The sequence below is a fragment of the Pinus tabuliformis genome, chromosome 2_2 (genome assembly GCF_031772625.1).
Source record: "Pinus tabuliformis cultivar Carrire ecotype Pingquan chromosome 2_2, CPIR1, whole genome shotgun sequence".
Lineage (NCBI taxonomy): Eukaryota > Viridiplantae > Streptophyta > Pinopsida > Pinales > Pinaceae > Pinus > Pinus tabuliformis.
In genome coordinates this window covers 1,291,197,275-1,291,216,203 of record NC_142300.1, presented here as the reverse complement: position 1 = coordinate 1,291,216,203, position 18,929 = coordinate 1,291,197,275, and the positions used below count along the sequence as shown (strand labels likewise).

General features: G+C 36.2%; 1 pseudogene; it reads left to right on the top strand.

Moving 5' to 3' along the window:
* LOC149198214 (dolichyl-diphosphooligosaccharide--protein glycosyltransferase subunit STT3B-like) overlaps window positions 1-13,130 on the top strand; it is a 46,198-nt pseudogene extending 33,068 nt beyond the window's left edge.
* The last annotated feature ends 5,799 nt before the right edge of the window (window positions 13,131-18,929 follow it).

Sequence of the window (18,929 nt, the reverse complement as noted above, 5' to 3'; positions counted from 1 at the left end):
GGTCAAATGGTTGCCTCTGGCTGAATGGTGGTATAACACTTCCATACAGCAACAAAAATGACCCCATTTATGGCACTTTATGGGTACCAACCACCATCAATCACATCATATTTAAGAGAAAATTCTAAGGTTCAGGCAGTGGAACATCACATCGAACATCAACAACAAGTCCTCCAACTCTTAAAGGATAACCTCGTGTTGGCACAAAATAGAATGAAACAACAGGCAGATCAACATCGCAGTGAAAGAAGTTTTGATGTAGGTGATTGGGTATTCCTACGGCTACAACCATATAAGCAAATGTCCCTAAAGCAAGCTAAGAAGGATAATAAATTATCACCAAAGTATTATGGTCCGTACAAGGTGTTGGAAAAGATTGGTACTATGGCATACAAATTGGAGCTTCCTGCAGCTTCTCGATTGCACCCAGTTTTCCATGTTTCATGTTTAAAGAAGGTTATAGGCGACAAGCTCCCAGTTCAAACAATATTGCCAGAACTTGACGAGGAAGGAAAAATTATATTGGAACCGGAAGCAGTCACAGAAACAAGAACTCGACAGCTACGAAATCGATCAATTTCAGAGTATCTTATCAAGTGGAAGAACTTATCCGCTGAAGATTCCACATGGGAGGATGAGAATTTTATGCAGAAGTATCCAGAACTACTCAAGCGTTGAGGACAACACTTTTTTGAAGGAGAGGGGCATGTTGGGTCCCTATAATACTAGTGATTACCCCATTACTATTGTAGTTATACCCCTTATTTATATTGTTGTGCCCCTATTACCCCCATATTGTTATTTCTGTGCCCCATAGAATCCCTCTATTGTTATTTTTGTGGCTTTATATTATTATTGTTACGTCGGCTGGATTATATTGTGACTCCTTAGACTCCTATATATAGAAAGGAGGTTTTGTCATTTGTATCATCCAAGAATTGTTCATTTATGTAATGTAAAGGAGGTTGCCCCCTCGAAGAGGCTGAATTCTAAGGCGTTGATCTTTCTTTTCTATCTTTTCTTGAGCTGGTTTTATAACAGAGCCTAGGGGGCTTCCGATATACCCAGAGGGTACGTGGAAGACAGTCGGTGCGCGGTTCTGTCTAATGCGCTACTACTCGAAGGGGTACCCATAGGGGTTACAAGGGAGTCCAACAGACGTGACCACCTCTTGTATTTCCTACGTACATGCCTCCCCAAATCCGCAGGTTTATGCGCCAACGACAGATCCCGTGGTTTAAAGACACCGGAACACGTCTCTAGCCAAAAAAAATAAAAATGATAAGAAATGGAGATCCCACCGGCCCTGGAAAGTGCTCTGATACCACTTGTTATGCTCTTAACCTGCAAAATGATACCCAAATATAGAATATGCGAAGAAAAGATACCTAGAACCCAGAATATCAATGATTTTATTATTCAGAGAGTAATGTTCACTTACCTCTTCGAGGGGGAAACCTCCAATAGAGCAGAGCTTGATTACAAAATAAGACATGATGCTCCTCGTAGGGAGTCTCTATCCTTTATATATGACTCATACATGCAATACCACGAGCCAATACCGTGGGTTTTATTAATACCATCTATTTAATACTACGGCCCATTTACAACTAACTGTGGTTCCGTCATTAATTGCGGATTAACCACTTACAATTATTAATATGGGCTTTATTGACTCTTGACTATGACGTGATCCCATTACATAAATAAGGGGGTTAGGGTGGGACCCTAACACGATAGCTGGTATCCCTTGGGCATAATCATTTGAGGAACCCTTTACCCTGGTCTTCTAGTCATTGCCTCTTCTTTATTGGACTCTCATATTTCTTTGCCTTGCAATGAACATAAGTTTGTGTGTTGATGGCACCATTTTTTTGTCGAATACCACTCTGGTTGGTTATTTTTTTGGTAAGGAGATTTGGGATTCTGGCACCAAACTTGCGGCAACATCCTTGATTTCCATTATTCCCTCATATATTTCTTAGTATTTTTTTGGATGTATGCTAATGAAGGGGTGGCGATATTTTCCCTACTTTTAACTTTCTACTTGTTTGTGAAGGTTGTCAAAACTAGATCCCTGGCCTAGTCGGTCACCTCGACTTTCACTTAATTTTATATGATCTATCTGAGGAGGTTATATTCCAATCATTAATTAATTCCAATCTATGTTGTGGCTCTTCTAGTGACTAGGAGATATTCATTTCTATTATGCACCACATACAATTGCATGTATATTCCAGAAATGCTTGGTGTTATAAAGATCTGATTTGTATGGTTTAATGAGCATGTGTAGAATGGAGAACACATGGTTGCCATGGGATTCTTCTTCTTGTTGCAAGTATTTTGCTTTGTAGACCGGGTTAAACATAACCTAGATGACCCAAAACTCTTTCAAGCCTTTTTGAAGATAATTGTGACTAGCGCAATAAGAGTAGGGCACTTAACACTTGGACTTGGCATGACATCATATATCTCCTTGCATTGGGTTTTTCTAATCCCTTCTCGATCCAACATATGTAAAATATTATATACCATTCATTGCCTCTATTTCAGAGCATTAACCAATAGTTTGATCATCATTTATGGTTGAGTTTCACATCTTTCTTTTCTTCTTCCCAACAAGGCTCTACTTTTTTTTCAAAAGATTTACAGATGACAATATTTTTGTTGTGCTATATGGTCTTACTAGTTTATATTGATTTATGGTTCATATAATCCTTGTCGTAGCTCTAGTCATGTGTCTAATAAGTGCTGTAGTAATATCTTCACCTGTGAAAAACTGTGGAAAAATACGGCCAGTCTGGTTCATAGTAAGCCTAATTTTGCATCTGCGACTACCCATAAAGGCTCAAGTAATTTAAAGCCATCTGCAAAGGTTTCTACAAATCAAGGATTGTCATTCTAGAGAAAGGGTACAAGAACCATATTCTTAGGTGTACCTTACTTACTTATGAGATATGTCACCCATTGCACTTAGGTGAAATCAAAGGCATATTCATCTCCCTCTATTATTCTTGTTGTTAGGGTACCCATGGTGAAAGGGTTATCTTTGATGGAAATAGTGAAGCATACTTTTCGATATAACAAAATACACCTCTTGATGTCAAGGTAAAGTCATGATGGGACTATATATATTAAATTGCAATGATGGGAAACAAAACTATTATTATTGACAACAATGCATGGAACAATACACACATTGTCATTATTTTGATTATCTTGTTAATGGAGAGTATTGTGTTGACAAAGGGGTAGCTCCTAAAATGTTATATTGTCTTATGTATAAATTATGCTACTATATATTTTCGGAGCTTGGTACTGAGTATGATAGGGCTACTAGGTGGGATCGAGCTAGGGGGTTCAAATAGGAAACAAAAATGTGAAACTTGAGTACTTGGAGGGTGCCTTTACAACAGCTAATTGGATAGTGATATTTTACAAATTGAAGCCACTGGGATTTCTACCATACCTTGGCATACCCAAAGAAGAACTATCTTGAAGTCCATTTTCTACGCCATACACTGGTTGCATCGCAATTGGCCCAGAAGTATTACAAGGTAATTTTATCCTTAGACCTTAATTCGTCAAGGTTATGGCTCACCCAAAAACCCACAATTATGAGTTAACAACACAAAACCCTTCTCTAGGCTTGCCAAACTTTAAAAACTTATTAAGGGAAACCCTTTATGCACTTTATCACATTATGTGAATATTGCATAGGGTAAATATCATCATCCTATAACATGTACTCGCCTTTAGGGACTCAGGTAGATTTGAGCTTTGATAATGACAACTTTGACATGGCAAGACAAACAACATGAGCTAAACCTTGGGGCTATCTATCTATTTATTTATATATCTATAGAGGAGTATTTGTATTAATAGGCAAAATAGTTGTGACATTGTTATGTAGTGTTGATAAATTCCATTTCCTTATAGAGCTATAAGTATAAAGAATGAGAATCATAACATTTTCAAAATAGTGTAAGCTAGAAATATTGCAGGGCTTTTACTCTAGATTTTGCAAGTTTAACTTCTTAAAAACTTTTTGTAAGGGGAAAAATATATAAATATAAATTGGCTAGAAACTTACATCATTTTGACTTAATGACTATGGTCTCCTCATTGGTGTTGTCAACCTCCTGCTAATATATGATATATACCCCACGGTTGATAGAGTCTTTAAGGAGTACTTACAGTGGAGAGAGCTTCACATGATTTGCAAGGTAGGTAAGCAGGGCCCAAACAATAGTCTAGAGAGAGACATTTTATTCATTTGCATTCCCTCTTAATATGGTGAGAGAATTGTTAGACTTTATTACCATTGATGAAGAGTTAGAATGTATTTAACAACTTCAACATAAAGGAGGTTATGAGCTATATCGATGTCACCATACATAGACCTGAATTAGGATCTTTGGGTCCCTCTTTTCCCAATGAATGTTGTTATGATGGTCTTCATCCCTAACAATTCCATTGAATTACCATTTGATGGGCACTCCTACCCGTCAAGTAAATATAAATTTGAAGGGCACTCAAACCCATCAAGTAAATATTTTATGACATGTCTATTTTTAAATGTGCACTTTCTCCTACACATACACTTCTCTCTCTCTCTCTCTCTCTCTCTCTCTCTCTCTCTCTCTCTCTCACACACACACACACACACACACACATATCTGCTCCCAAATAGATATGGGTAAATTTTTATTTCACCCAAATTTACAGTTTTTTTTTTTTTTTTTAAATTTACTTCAAGAGATTTGTGATTTGGGAGTTCTAGAAGGGGGAATTTGAAACCTCAAGAGTTCAACTTGGGAGAGCTACACCTTTATGAGGGCTATGAGACAACTAGATGGAGTTCATTCTAAAAGATTTCAAAATGATTGAATATGTTGACGAATACTTTACGAGACAAAGATCAAGACAAGTAGTCATAAATGAGGGAGGGTGTTGGAGATATTAAATCCTACCTTTCTTGTGCTTAATATTTGATATCAGTCATCATATGTATTGGTTATTGTAATCTCTATGTGAATTGTTTATTTGTTTTATGTAAGAGAGGGTTAGTTAGTTTGATTTAAGAGATTTTTCCAACTCATATAAATATGTACTATTGTGATGATAATAATAAATGTAGAATAGTTTTTTTGTGCAATAATTTCTACTCTCCACAATTTTATCTAAATTCATCATTATTTCATAAGTTTATGTAAAGTTTTAAAAGTAGATAAATTTTTTTTGAAATAGTGAGAGTACTTATCATAAATTAATTATGTATTAGTATTAAGGGTAATAATTATTAATTATTATCTTAATAGATAAAAAATAGATAGTTTATTGGTGGTTGTCAAATTCATTTTCGACACATAGTTTGATATAGTTTGTTTTAAGCTTTTCCAAAGTTGCAATAGTATATTTTTAAAAATAGGGGGAATAGTTATCATTCAAAGCTCCATTAATAATAGAGATAAATACTATTGGTTGTTATCCATAACTGTAAACTAATTCATCATAGTTGTTCAAAGAATTGAAGTTAAAGATTTCATAAAAAATTGGAATTTTCATGTATATTTCCATAAATAGAATTTGTTCAAAAAATATTTTTAATTTTGGATATAGAATTAAGATTAAGATATTTTTAATAAAACCATTTTTTATTTTTATTTAATATATAGTCAAAATAATGATGACAGATAAAATTTGTTGCTAGTAAAATCAAGATTAAAGAAACACGTGAGTTATCTAAGAGTCAAAAGTATTTGTTAATAACAAATACATTTAAAGAAATACGTGAATTATCTAAGAGTCAAAAGTATTTGTTAATAACAAATACATTTACATTTAAAAATGACAGTTTACTCATTACAAACTATGGACAAAATACATTAAATATATTTAATTAAGTTAATGACTGTGAGTGAGGAAGAATTTAACTGAAGTGCTAAAATCTAATTTGTGTTATTTTGATAGTCGAAAAAAACATTAAATAGGCGAGGGGAGGGGAGAAGATTGTTCGTTGATTGTAATGCCGGTGATTGTTCATACAAAGCAGCACAGCACAATTCGGGATGGGCAGTTACGTTTCTTGCGCTTCCAATGTTGAAAATTTGTGAAAATTCCATAATAGACAGACAAAAAAAAATGCTCTGTTTTTATACTCTGTTTTAACACAGAAAACCCAGAAAATCGCTTGCTGGAAATGGTGTTTCAGCAACACAGTTTTTTTTAGTTGCTGTAACTGGTGTTTCAGCAACGCTGATCGTGGTGTTTCAGCAACGTAAATTTTTTACGTCGGGTATTTTTTTGGTTACGGTGTAACAGCAACAGGAAAAGATTAACTTGCGTTTATTAAAAGTAAACTAACTGTTACAGGAATTTCATAAAAGATTGTTCTTTAAAAAAAAACTTTCCTCTTGACAGAGGGATTCAACAAGGCTACTTTTAGAGACAGTTCAAGACTTAAAAATTTCATGATGTAAACAGAAAATACATTACTGAGTCTGCACTGCTGTATTTTGCAGAAAACAAAATATTATGTCTCCTCTGAAAAATCAACACGCTCTTTTTGACTGCTGTGTCTGCACTTTGCATTGCTGTGACTGCACTCCTGTGCATTTACAAAACATGTTGCTGTAACACTCTGTTTCAGCTCAGAACGCTGCTGTAACACGCTGCTGTAACATTTTACACTGCTGTGAGTAAAATACTTTCATACATTCATGCTGCTGCACACATAAAAAAAACTTCTGCACTGCTGTGCATTACAAAGAGAGCTTTGTCTCTGTTCCTCAAAAAAAACTTACGCACACTACTGTGTCTGCATTACATTTTTCAGATTTTTCAAAAACTGAACTTCACATCTTTTTACTTGCCGTAAAAGCAAAACTATACCTGTGAATTAAAATAAAGTAAAATTAAAATCCTACCTACATTTACCAACTACAGCAATAAATTACCATCATTCCGTGAGTGACCACCATTCCGTAATAAATTGCTGTGTAATGACTGATTCAGGAAAAGACTGGAGCTGCGGCTGTTTAATGGCAGTTTCATCAATGTAGAGGTATGGTTGTTGATTCATCAGTACAGGAGTATGGCAAAGGACAGGCCCTGCAGTTGAAAATAATATTTCAACACTCCCCTTTAGTTTCAACTGCTGGGTTATCAGTCATACCCAGACATTTCCTCAAAAATTCAAAACTTTTCTGTCCCAAAGGCTTGGTTAGAATGTCTGCAACCTGCTCCTGAGTTTTGCAATGTACTAAGACAATTTCTCCATTATTTACCAACTCTCTGATATAATGAAACCTTGTGTCTATGTGTTTCGTTCTCTTATGAAACACATAATTTTTGGATAATGCAATAGCAGAACTGTTGTCACAATAAATCACAGTTCCTTTTACCTGCTCTTGGCCTAAGCTCCTTAACATCCTTCCCATCCAGACTGCTTGACATGCTGCTGCTGTAGCTGCCACGTACTCTGCTTCTGCTGTAGACAATGCCACAATTGGCTGTTTCTTGGAAGCCCATGAAATGGCTCCTGAACCCATATGAAAAACATAACCGGAAGTGCTTTTCCGATCATCTACACTTCCAGCCCAATCACTATCAGTGTATCCAACTAAATTTGAACATTCTGAAGTAGTATATAAAATTCCAAACCTTTTGGTACCTTTGACATACCTCAGAATTATTTTTGCTGCCTGCCAATGTGCTTCCTTTGGCCTCTCCATAAATCTGGAAATCAAACTAACAGCATACATTAAATCAGGTCTAGTTGTTGTTAAATACATAAGGCTTCCCACAATGCTTTTATACAAGCTAGGATCAAAATCCCTGCTGTTGTCCTCTCTGCTGAGCTTTAATCCCATTACTGTGGGAGTGATCGCTGCCTTGCATTCTTCCATCTTAAATCTGTCCAAAACTTGATTTACATATCTTGCTTGAGATATAAAAATTCCTTTTTCATTTTGATCTACTTCTATGCCTAAGAAGTATCTCAACAAACCCATGTCAGTCATTTCAAATTCATCCTTCATGACAGATTTAAAATTCTCAATAAGATAAATATCATTTCCTGTGAAAATAACATCATCTACATACAAGACAACAATTAAAATTTTACCATCCTTTTCCTTGATGTAGACTGTGGGCTCTCCTTCACATTTGTCAAATTCATTATCCAATAGATATGAATCTATCCTGCTGTACCATGCTCTTGGCACTTGCTTCAGCCCATAAAGAGCTTTCTTCAATTTGCACACTTTGTGCTCTTCACCTTTCTTCTCATATCCGACAGGTTGTTCCACATAGACCTCTTCCATTAACACTCCATTTAGGAATGCTGATTTCACATCCATTTGGTAGACTTTCCATTTGTTTTGTGCTGCTATGGACAACACTGCTCTCACGGTTTCCATTCTTGCAACCGGTGCGAAAGTCTCCTCATAATCTCTCCCATACTGCTGTTTGTACCCCTTGACAACCAACCTTGCCTTGTGCCTTTCTATCTTGCCTTCAGCATTGCTCTTGGTCTTGTAGACCCATTTCACACCAATAACTTCTTTGCCTTTTGGTAGCTCAACCAAATCCCATGTTTTGTTTCTCTCTATGGCATTAATTTCCTCATCCATAGCTTCTATCCATTTCCTATCTTTGATTGCATCTTCGAAATGAATAGGATCATCAACATGACAATACAAGGCAAATAAGGAATTCATTCCTTCTTCATAAATTTCACTTAGATTTCTAAATTTCTTACCTCTTTCACTTGGTGTGCAAGTGCTTGAAGATGCACTTGAATTTCCTCCTTGTGGTGTGCTTGGAGAAGCACTCTCATTGATCCTCAATGGTGTTCCTTGCTGTCCTTGTGTTGGTGCTACTGTTTGGGGATTCATTTCAGCCACCTCCTCTTCATCTTCATCATGAGACAAACAGTTTTTAATGTTCACTGTTTTCTCTATGCTTCCATCCCAAGCTTCCTCTTCAATGAATTGAACATCCCTACTCACAAAAAACTTCTTGGTAGATGGAATGTACAGCCTGTAGGCTTTGGATTCATCACTGTATCCAATGAAGATGCATTTCTCCCCTTTGCTATCCAACTTCCTCCTTAGCTGATCTGGTATGTGTGCATAGGCCACACACCCAAAAACTCTCATGTGGGTGACTCCTTGCTTTCTCCCACTCCATGCCTCTTCTGGCACTTTGTTCAAGACTGCTTTTGTAGGACACCTGTTCAATATATAAACTGCACAATGTACAGCTTCAGCCCAATACTCATTTGGCAAATGCTTTGCCTTCAACATGCTCCTTGCCATTTCCATGATGGTTCTGTTTTTCCTTTCAGCAACTCCATTTTGCTGCGGAGTGTACCGAGTTGTGAACTGTTTATGTATTCCATTTTCTCTACAAAATTTTAGGAATTCATTTGAGATATACTCACCTCCTCTATCAGTTCTCAAAACTTTTATATGCAGCCCGCTTTGGTTCTCCACAAGTGCTTTGAAATTTTGGAATTTCTCAAAGACTTCACTTTTGTTCTTGAGGAAATATATCCAAGTCTTTCTTGTAAAATCATCAATGAATGTCAAGAAATATAGGCTGCCAGCTAATGATGGAGCTTGCATTGGTCCACACAAATCTGAGTGGATAATCTCTAAGGGTGTCTTTGCCCTTATGCTCTTCCCTGATGGAAAACTTTCTCTGTGTTGTTTTCCCAAAATGTAGCCTTCACATAGGCTGTCTGGTTTCTCTATCAATGGTAATCCCTTTACCATTCCTTTTCTGCTCAATAGGTTTAGACCTCCAAAATTTAGATGCCCAAATCTCAAGTGCCATAACCAGTTCTCATCCTTTGGCACGCTTTGGAAGGCCTCTTGGGTGACTGCTGCCATTTCCTTCTTGTTCTTCAATTCTGCCCTGATCCGGAGAGGGAACATCCTATTCCTTGTCATCTTCACTTCAGCAATGCATCTTTTGCTGGGTGGTATGTCCATGATGGTGCACACATCATTTACAAAGTAAACATTGTAACCCCTTTGGATAAGCTGTCCAACACTCAATAGGTTACATCTCATTCCGGGGACATAGTAGACATCTGCTATGGTTTTCCTTTCTCCTTGCTTTGTAAATATTTTTACCTCCCCTTTTCCCATAACAGACACTTTACTATCGGTTCCTAGTGTGACCTCTGATTTCAAATTTTGATTTAAGGCTGAAAAGAGGGCTATATTCCCTGTCATATGGTTGCTGCGACCTGAGTCTAAAAACCATATGTCCTCACTATGTGTTTCAGCCATGTTACAAGCCAACATGACATTTTCTTGACTGCTGTTTTCTCTTGTAACATTTGCATTTTGTCTGCTGTTCATATCATGCTGTTTCTTTCTACAATCACTAGCATAATGTCCATACTTTTTGCAATAATAGCATTGAACATTAGATTTATCATACCTTTGTCCTTGAGCATGATACTGTTCTCTTTGTTGGCTGCTGCCTTGACCTTGATTCTGATTTGGATTGCTGCCTCTTCCTTGTGCATTTGATGGGCTGTTCCTTCCACCTCTGTTCTGGTTTCTGCCTCTTCCTCTTCGGTTTCCTCTTCCTTGACCTCTTCCTCTTCCAAAGGACATCTGGGTCTTGAAGGCTTGCTCAAGGGATGAGTTTTCATTCCTACTCAACCTCTGCTCATGAGTTATCAGTGATGCATGTAGCTCATCAACTGAATACTTTGAGAGATCCTTCGTCTCTTGAATGGTGGTGACTATGGCATCAAACCTTGAGGGTAAGATCCTCAATATTTTCTCCACTATTCTTCTCTCTTCAATTGTTTCTCCATGAGTTCTCATTTGTGTGATTACACCAATCACATGAGTGAAGAATGATTCAATGTTGTCTGACTCCTTCATTTTCAAGTTCTCAAAATCCTTTCTTAGCAATTGTAGTTTTGCTGTCTTCACTCTCTCCATGCCTTGATAGGCTGTCTTGAGGGTTTGCCATGCTTCATTTGATGTTTTAGCTGCTGCTATCCTTGGAAATATACTCTGGTCTACTGCTAGATGCAACAATAAAGTGGCCTTTGCATCCTTCTTCCTATTGCTCTTCAGCTGATCCTTCTCTCCCTGAGTTAATGCATTGAACTCAGTTTCATCTGCTGGTTCTTCAAAACCATCTTCAACTATTTCCCATAAATCTTGAGAGGCAAACAGGGCTCTCATAGTTATTGACCAGTAGTCATAGTTCTTCCCATTAAACTGTGGGACCTGGGTGTTAAACATACCCATACCAGTGCTTGTGCTAGCCATTCTTTCAATACTTGACTGTGTAAAAAAAATTCACTGACTGTCTTCACTCTGCTGGTGAAGTTGCTACAGCAATAAACCCTTCCTTCAGCTTCTTTGACACTTCAAAGAGCCTGGACTAGCTCTGATACCATGTTGAAAATTTGTGAAAATTCCATAATAGACAGACAAAAAAAAATGCTCTGTTTTTATACTCAATTTTAACACAGAAAACCCAGAAAATCGCTTGCTGGAAATGGTGTTTCAGCAACACAGTTTTTTTTAGTTGCTGTAACTGGTGTTTCAGCAACGCTGATCGTGGTGTTTCAGCAACGTAAATTTTTGACGTCAGGTATTTTTTTGGTTACGGTGTAACAACAACAGGAAAAGATTAACTTGCGTTTATTAAAAGTAAACTAACTGTTACAGAAATTTCATAAAAGATTGTTCTTTAAAAAAAAACTTTCCTCTTGACAGAGGGATTCAACAAGGCTACTTTTAGAGACAGTTCAAGACTTAAAAATTTCATGCTGTAAACAGAAAATACATTACTGAGTCTGCACTGCTGTATTTTGCAGAAAACAAAATATTCTGTCTCCTCTGAAAAATCAACACGCTCTTTTTGACTGCTGTGTCTGCACTTTGCATTGCTGTGACTGCACTCCTGTGCATTTACAAAACATGTTGCTGTAACACTCTGTTTCAGCTCAGAACGCTGCTGTAACACGCTGTTGTAACACGCTACTGTAACACTCTGTTTCTTCCTTGAAACATTTTACACTGCTGTGTGTAAAATACATTCATACATTCATGCTGCTGCACACATAAAAAAAACTTCTGCACTGCTGTGCATTACAAAGAGAGCTCTGTCTCTGTTCCTCAAAAAAAACTTACGCACACTGCTGTGTCTACATTACATTTTTCAGATTTTTCAAAAACTGAACTTCACATCTTTTTACTTGCCGTAAAAGCAAAACTATACCTGTGAATTAAAATAAAGTAAAATTAAAATCCTACCTACATTTACCAACTACACCAATAAATTACCATCATTCCGTGAGTGACCACCATTCCGTAATAAATTGCTGTGTAATGACTGATTCAGGAAAAGACTGGAGCTACGGATGTTTAATGGCAGTTTCATCAATGTAGAGGTATGGCTGTTGATTCATCAATACAGGAGTATGGCAAAGGACAGGCCCTGCAGTTGAAAATAATATTTCAACATCCAAGACTGTACCTTCCAGCACTGTGAAAGTCATCCATTGGAATGGCAGCATTCAGGACCTTCCTAAAGGCGGCGGCCGCTGGATAAAGGCGGCAAAGCTAATGCTGGACAATCCTCAGCACTTTGTATGCCACGCCAATGGCTTGCAGATCGGGCGGAGGATTAATCCTCTCACGGCAGATGAAGAACTGGAATTGGGGCATCTCTATTTTCTTGTGCCCATGCCCAAGCTGCATTCCCTACTCTCTGAGACAGACATGGCCGCCCTGGGATTGAAGGCCAATTCCGCCATGAAAGCTAAAGCTAAAGCTACATACAGAAGAAGCTCCAGAGCCAGCGCCAGAGGCAGAGTACTCCCTTTCTGTGGTGACCTCATGCGTCCAGAGCCAGAAACAGAAATGAAGACTGATGCATTATTGTTATTGGAGGAGGAGAAACAAATTAGCGGAGCGCAGGAGGAGGAGGAGCTGCTGGAGCTGAATTTGGAAAACGAAGAAGATCCAGAGGAGCTGCTGGAGCTGAATTTGGAAAATGAAGAAGATCCACAGGTGTTAAGGGCGCTTGCGCAGCTAAGATTGAAGGTGTTAAGGGCGCTTGCGCAGCTAAGAGCTACATGAGAATTACTGAGCTGCACATTGGATTTTCTTTCTTCCACAATATGGATCAATCCTTTACAAACATACACATTCCTCCTCCGCGTCTGTTGGAATTTTGGGTTCTGTGCCAACACAACTTTTGCCTGTCTCAAATCTGCCAAAGATGTTGGAATTCTGGGTTCTGTACCAACAGATCTGCCAAAGATGTTGGAACTTTTACCTGTCTCAAATCTGCCAGGCGGCTGAATTACAGAGAGGCTCCTCTCTTCTTCATGTACTGCAAACTTGTATTTATTTGGGGACAATGATTATTATAAATATATTTGATTCTTTTATATATTGTGGATGGTTGTCCTATGCCTCCTTTTTATCCTGGCAATGGTTATGTTAATTTTAATATATTTAAAATTCATAAATTAAAACACCAATTTCCCCAATTTTTAAAAGAAAAGGGAACTTCAAAATTCATATATTGGGGATGGTTGTCCTCTCTTTTGCATTTAGGATTGTCTTTAAATCTATCCCTTATTTCTTTAGATTGTCCTTAAATTTAAATGTAATAATGCTTTTGATATCATCCATGGTTCCTTTTGGCTAGACTTTCAAGTAGTTTTTTGGGATCCGCATTACGTTCGTGCTTTTTGTCTTGTTCTTGCACATTACCTACCTAATCATAGCCATGCCCTCAAAGGGAGAAATGCTTTCTTCTTTGATGATGATATGTTAGATTGTATTTGGTTAATATTGATATTATCAATTACGAGATTCATTTCGATATCTATCTTTCTCTAGGATTCTTTAGAAACACTAAATCCCCAAACTTCACATCCATAGAAGATAATAGCAGTAACAAGAGTCTCCAAAACAAGTTCCTTCTTATCCCATAGCCAAAAATTTGCTAATTTATAATTGTTTTCAAACTCATAATAAGCTTTCCGTAATCCATTTAACATTTTATCAATTGGTGTAGTTCCAAATGAGCCTGTATTGACTATCAATTTTGAGAATCGTATTTGTAAAAGGTACTTCCTCCAAGTGACCTCCTCCCGCCTACATTTTTAGTTGTTACCCTACCGGAGGATGAGAATGTCGCATGTTTCAACCATATAACCATAAGATTTCTCCGATAAAATCCTCCAATATGCTGATGTGTACTAAAGCCCATGTGAATCCATGTTTTACCATTTAATGGCAAAATGTAATGAATTTATGACTTCGAAGTTATTAATGGTTTCATTATTATGAAACAATATCATAAGATTTTTCTCATAAAAGACATAGATTCATATGAAATTGGCTATTCTCTCTGAGTTAGAAAGTTTCTTCTTATGCTTGTATTTCTCTTAGCAGGTCAGTCCAAATAAGAAAAATTCAGCAAAAATGAAAATCTTCAATGCCAGAGACATTTCAAATAATATCACAGAATCAATCGAAAAAGAAGGGTGAGAGGATCAAAACTCTCTCAAAGGTTGACTTGGAATGTCATTGGAATTTCTTAGTTAAACCACATAGTCAGTGGCTGATGTTGAGGTGTCTCTCCAACACAGGCACTCATCTGCTTCCAACACTCAACGATGTGCTATTCACTACACGAAAGCGCATTCAACCTCGTCATCCACCTGAATTAAAGCTTCCATTATTTCTTACTAGTTGGCGCTACAGACTAGTATTTGTAAGAATAATAACATAGTGAAAAGAACAATGGTGTCACACAGGCCATAATGCCTCGTTATGGTTAACCAAGACCTGTAACACTCCACAAAAGGATGAAAAAGAATATAAAGATTTGTTTCAACCATAGTCTTTTATATGTTTGTCACTAAAAGAAAAGAGGGTGGGATCATATATATTATTTTTAAGGATAGGTGCACTGTAAATATATCAGAAAACACAATGTGTGACCAACACACTTGTGTGTCTCATAACATGGAGAGGATTCAAATTTTATAATGAAACTAGTATAGAAATATTTTATTCAAAGATTTAAAATGAGTTGAGAGGGATCAAATTTCTTCATGTGTAAATTTATTTTAGAGTGTAAAAGGCAGTGCATAATTGTTTATTGTTTAAGTTGTATTTTTTGGATGTTAGAGAAATTACATAACATATGCATTTTAACCAAAGATTTAACATGAGTTGAGAGGGATCAAATTTCTTCATTTGTAAACTTATTTAGAGTGCAAAAAAGCAATATGTAATTATTTATTGTTTAAATTGTATTTTTGAATGTTATAGAGATTACATAACATGTCCATTGATTTTTATCAACCCACATTAAACTGGTTTTTGTTATTAATATATTTTTATGTATACGTCAATATTAATTCATATTAAAATGTTTTATTCATAACTCACATTGGATGTTTTGTTGTATACAACATTAAAATATTTTCTTTTAACATTTTTGTTTCTATATATATAGATATATGAAGTTGATATCACGTGTTAAAATATTTTTGAAAAGTATAAGGTTTTAACATCTTACTCACATATATTTTTTTATTTTTTGTTATAACTGACAATTTCTTTTATTTAGAGAAAATTTTGTTTTTATTTTAAGAAGGAACTTACACATCACCTTCACATTGGGTTGTAGAATGAGCCTCTCAGCTAAAAGCTATATGCGAAGTTGATATCACGTGTTAAAATATTTTTTAAAAGTATAAAGTTTAAATATATTACTCACATATATTTTTTTATTTTTTATTATAGCCCACATTGTTTTTTATTTAGAGAATATTTTATTTTTATTTTAAGACAGACAAACATACTTACACATCACCTTCACATTGAGCTACAGAATGAGCCTCTTGGCTCAACAAGAGAAGGGTTATTTGTTAAATTTGTTAGCATGGAGGCATAGAGTAAGTCCTATACTTCGAATGAAAAAGTGAAGAACAATGTTAAGGCTATTTGTCATCAAAATCGTTGTTCGTAATGGACAGAGAGGCAATGCAAAATGGATGTGGGAAAACTCTCTTTCAAGACTCAAATATTAACAAACATGGTACTCCCTGATGGAGATAAAAAGCATATTAATTTACTAGCAATGAAAACTCGAGATTTCTACATATGCTTTGTTAAGACAAATGGGACACGGTGTATAATAGTTGTAAAATTATTAGAGCACATATACAGATCTAGTTCAAGAATAACGACACAAACTTGTAAGAATTAAAAAGAAAATCAGAATTGAGAATGAATTCAATTACACAATATTGGTTTGAGAATCAATACATAAATCAACTAAGATAAGCTTAGTTGTACATGGAATAACTAAGGATAATTAAAGCTAACTAAAGCTAAGTGTGCTTTATGTTCTGTTAATGTGTACATGTACCACATGCAAGCTTGAGAGTTAACTAACTAAAGCCAAGTGCACACCATATGTAAGCACTCGAGTTAAATAACTAAAGCTAAGTTCACATCACATGTAATCACTCGAGTTAACTAACTAAAGCCAAGTGCACATCACATGCAAGAAATAGAGTTGAACTAGAGCTAATTAAGCCTAACTAGGTGCATGTACAACGACACCCCCCTTAAGCATATCTCAGGTGAGTGTAATGCAAAATGAATGGGTCCCAAAAACAAGGCCATTTTATCTACCCATGCACAATGCATGAAAAAGAGGAAAGAGGGAAAACTTAGTGGGAATAAAACCTCCCTCATAATATAATGCAAAAATTAGAGAAAAGAAAACTACAAAGCAATTGTGTCCTTCACCCCAAGATGATCTCGGAGAAATTGAAACTTCTTCTCAGTGAATGTCGTAGTGAAGATGTCATTAGTCAGTGTAGAAATGGGACAGTACTACAGATCAATGATCCCATCATGCATCATTTTTCCAATGAAGTGCATGTGGATCTCGATATGTTTGGTCCACTTCCGCTGCACTGGATCTCTACAAAACTTTAGCGTACTTTGATTAGAGTAAGTCCTATACTTTGAATGAAAAAGTGAAGAACAATGTTAAGGCTATTTGTCATAGAAAATGGTGTTCATAATGGGCGAGAGGGGCAAGGCAAGATGCATGTGGGAAAACTCTCTTTCAAGAGTATTAACAAACATGGTACTCCTTGATGGAGATAAAAAGCATATTAATCTACTAGCAATGCAAACTCGAGATTTCTACACATGCTTCGTTAAGACAAATGGGATACAGTGTATAATAGTTGTAAAATTATTAGAGCACATATATGGACCTGGCTTAAGAATAATGACACAAACTTGCAAGAATTGAAAAGAAAATTAGAATTGAGAATGAATTCAATTACACAATATTAGTTTGAGATCAATACATAAAGCAACAAAGTTAAGCTTGGTTGTACATGAAATAACTAAGGATAATTAAAGCTAACTAAAGCTAAGTGTGTTTTATGTTATGTTAATGTGTACATGTACCACATGCAAGCACTAGAGTTAACTAACTAAAGCGAATTGCACACCATATATAAGCACTCGAGTTAACTAACTAACGCTAAGTGAACATCACATGTAGTCACTCAAGTTAACTCACTAAAGGCAAATGCACATCACATGTAGGAAATAGAGTTGAACTAAAGCTAATTTAGGCTAACTAGGTGCATGTACACCAACATCCCCCCTTAAGAATATCTCAGATGAGTGTAATGCAAAAAGAATGGGTCTCGACAACAAGGCCATTTTAGGTACCCATGTAATATGCATGAAAAAGAGGAAAAAGGGAAAACCTAGTGGGAAGAAAATCCCCCTCAAAATATAATGCAAAAATTTGAGAAGAGACAACTTCTAAGCAATCGTATCTGTCACCCTAATACGATCTCATATAAATAGAAACTTCTACTAAGTGAATGTCTCAGTGAAGATGTCATTAGTCGGCTCAAAACTGGGACAATACTATAGATCGATGATCCCATCATGATCAGTTCTCCAATGAAGTTCATGTGGATCTCGATATGTTTGGTCCGCTTCCACTACACTGGATCTCTGCAAAAGTTTAGTGTACTCTGATTATCACACCATATTATAGTCAGACAATGGACACTAATACTCAAAAATAAAATGTTGTATCCATATGGCATGAATAGTGGCATTGACTACTCCTTTGTACTCAGACTCTATTGATGATAAAGAAATAGCAACATGCTTCTTGCTTAACCAACAAATTGAGTTAGATCCCAAATTAAGTACATAAACACAAGTGGACTTGCAATCAAGATTGTCGCTATCCCAATATGAATATGTGAACCCAATGAGATCCAAATAATAATTTGTTGCATATTTAATCCCATAGGTGATTGTCCCCTAGACATATCGAAGGATACACTTTGCAGATTTCCATTCTAAATCATGTGGCTCCTGCATGTATCTAGAAATGACTCCTATGACATATGGGAGATTAGGACGGGAGTGAGTGAGATGAAGAATATTCCCCACAAGCTAATAGTATAATGTGCAATCAACCAATGGTGTGTCTTTACCATTCCCAAGCTTTATCCCTGATAAGAAAGGTGTGGTTATTGGCTTGTAGTCACTCATGTGAAATCGTGGGAAAAGTTATCTAACACACTTTGGTTGAGAAATGGTAATCTCAAAACCACTTTGATTGATCTCTAGTCTAAGGAAAGAAATTATCAAGCCCATATCTGTCACAAAAAACCGCTTATGCAATGTAGTTTTAATCTCAACAATGGTAGAAGTTGATTTTTTTTTTTTCAAAAGATCATCTACATAGAGTACAATGATCAACAAGGAGTTCACTTTCTTCAATAAATAAAAATTAGGATCATATTTGTAGCGTACAAAATTTTAAGATAACAAATAGGAATCCATCTTTGT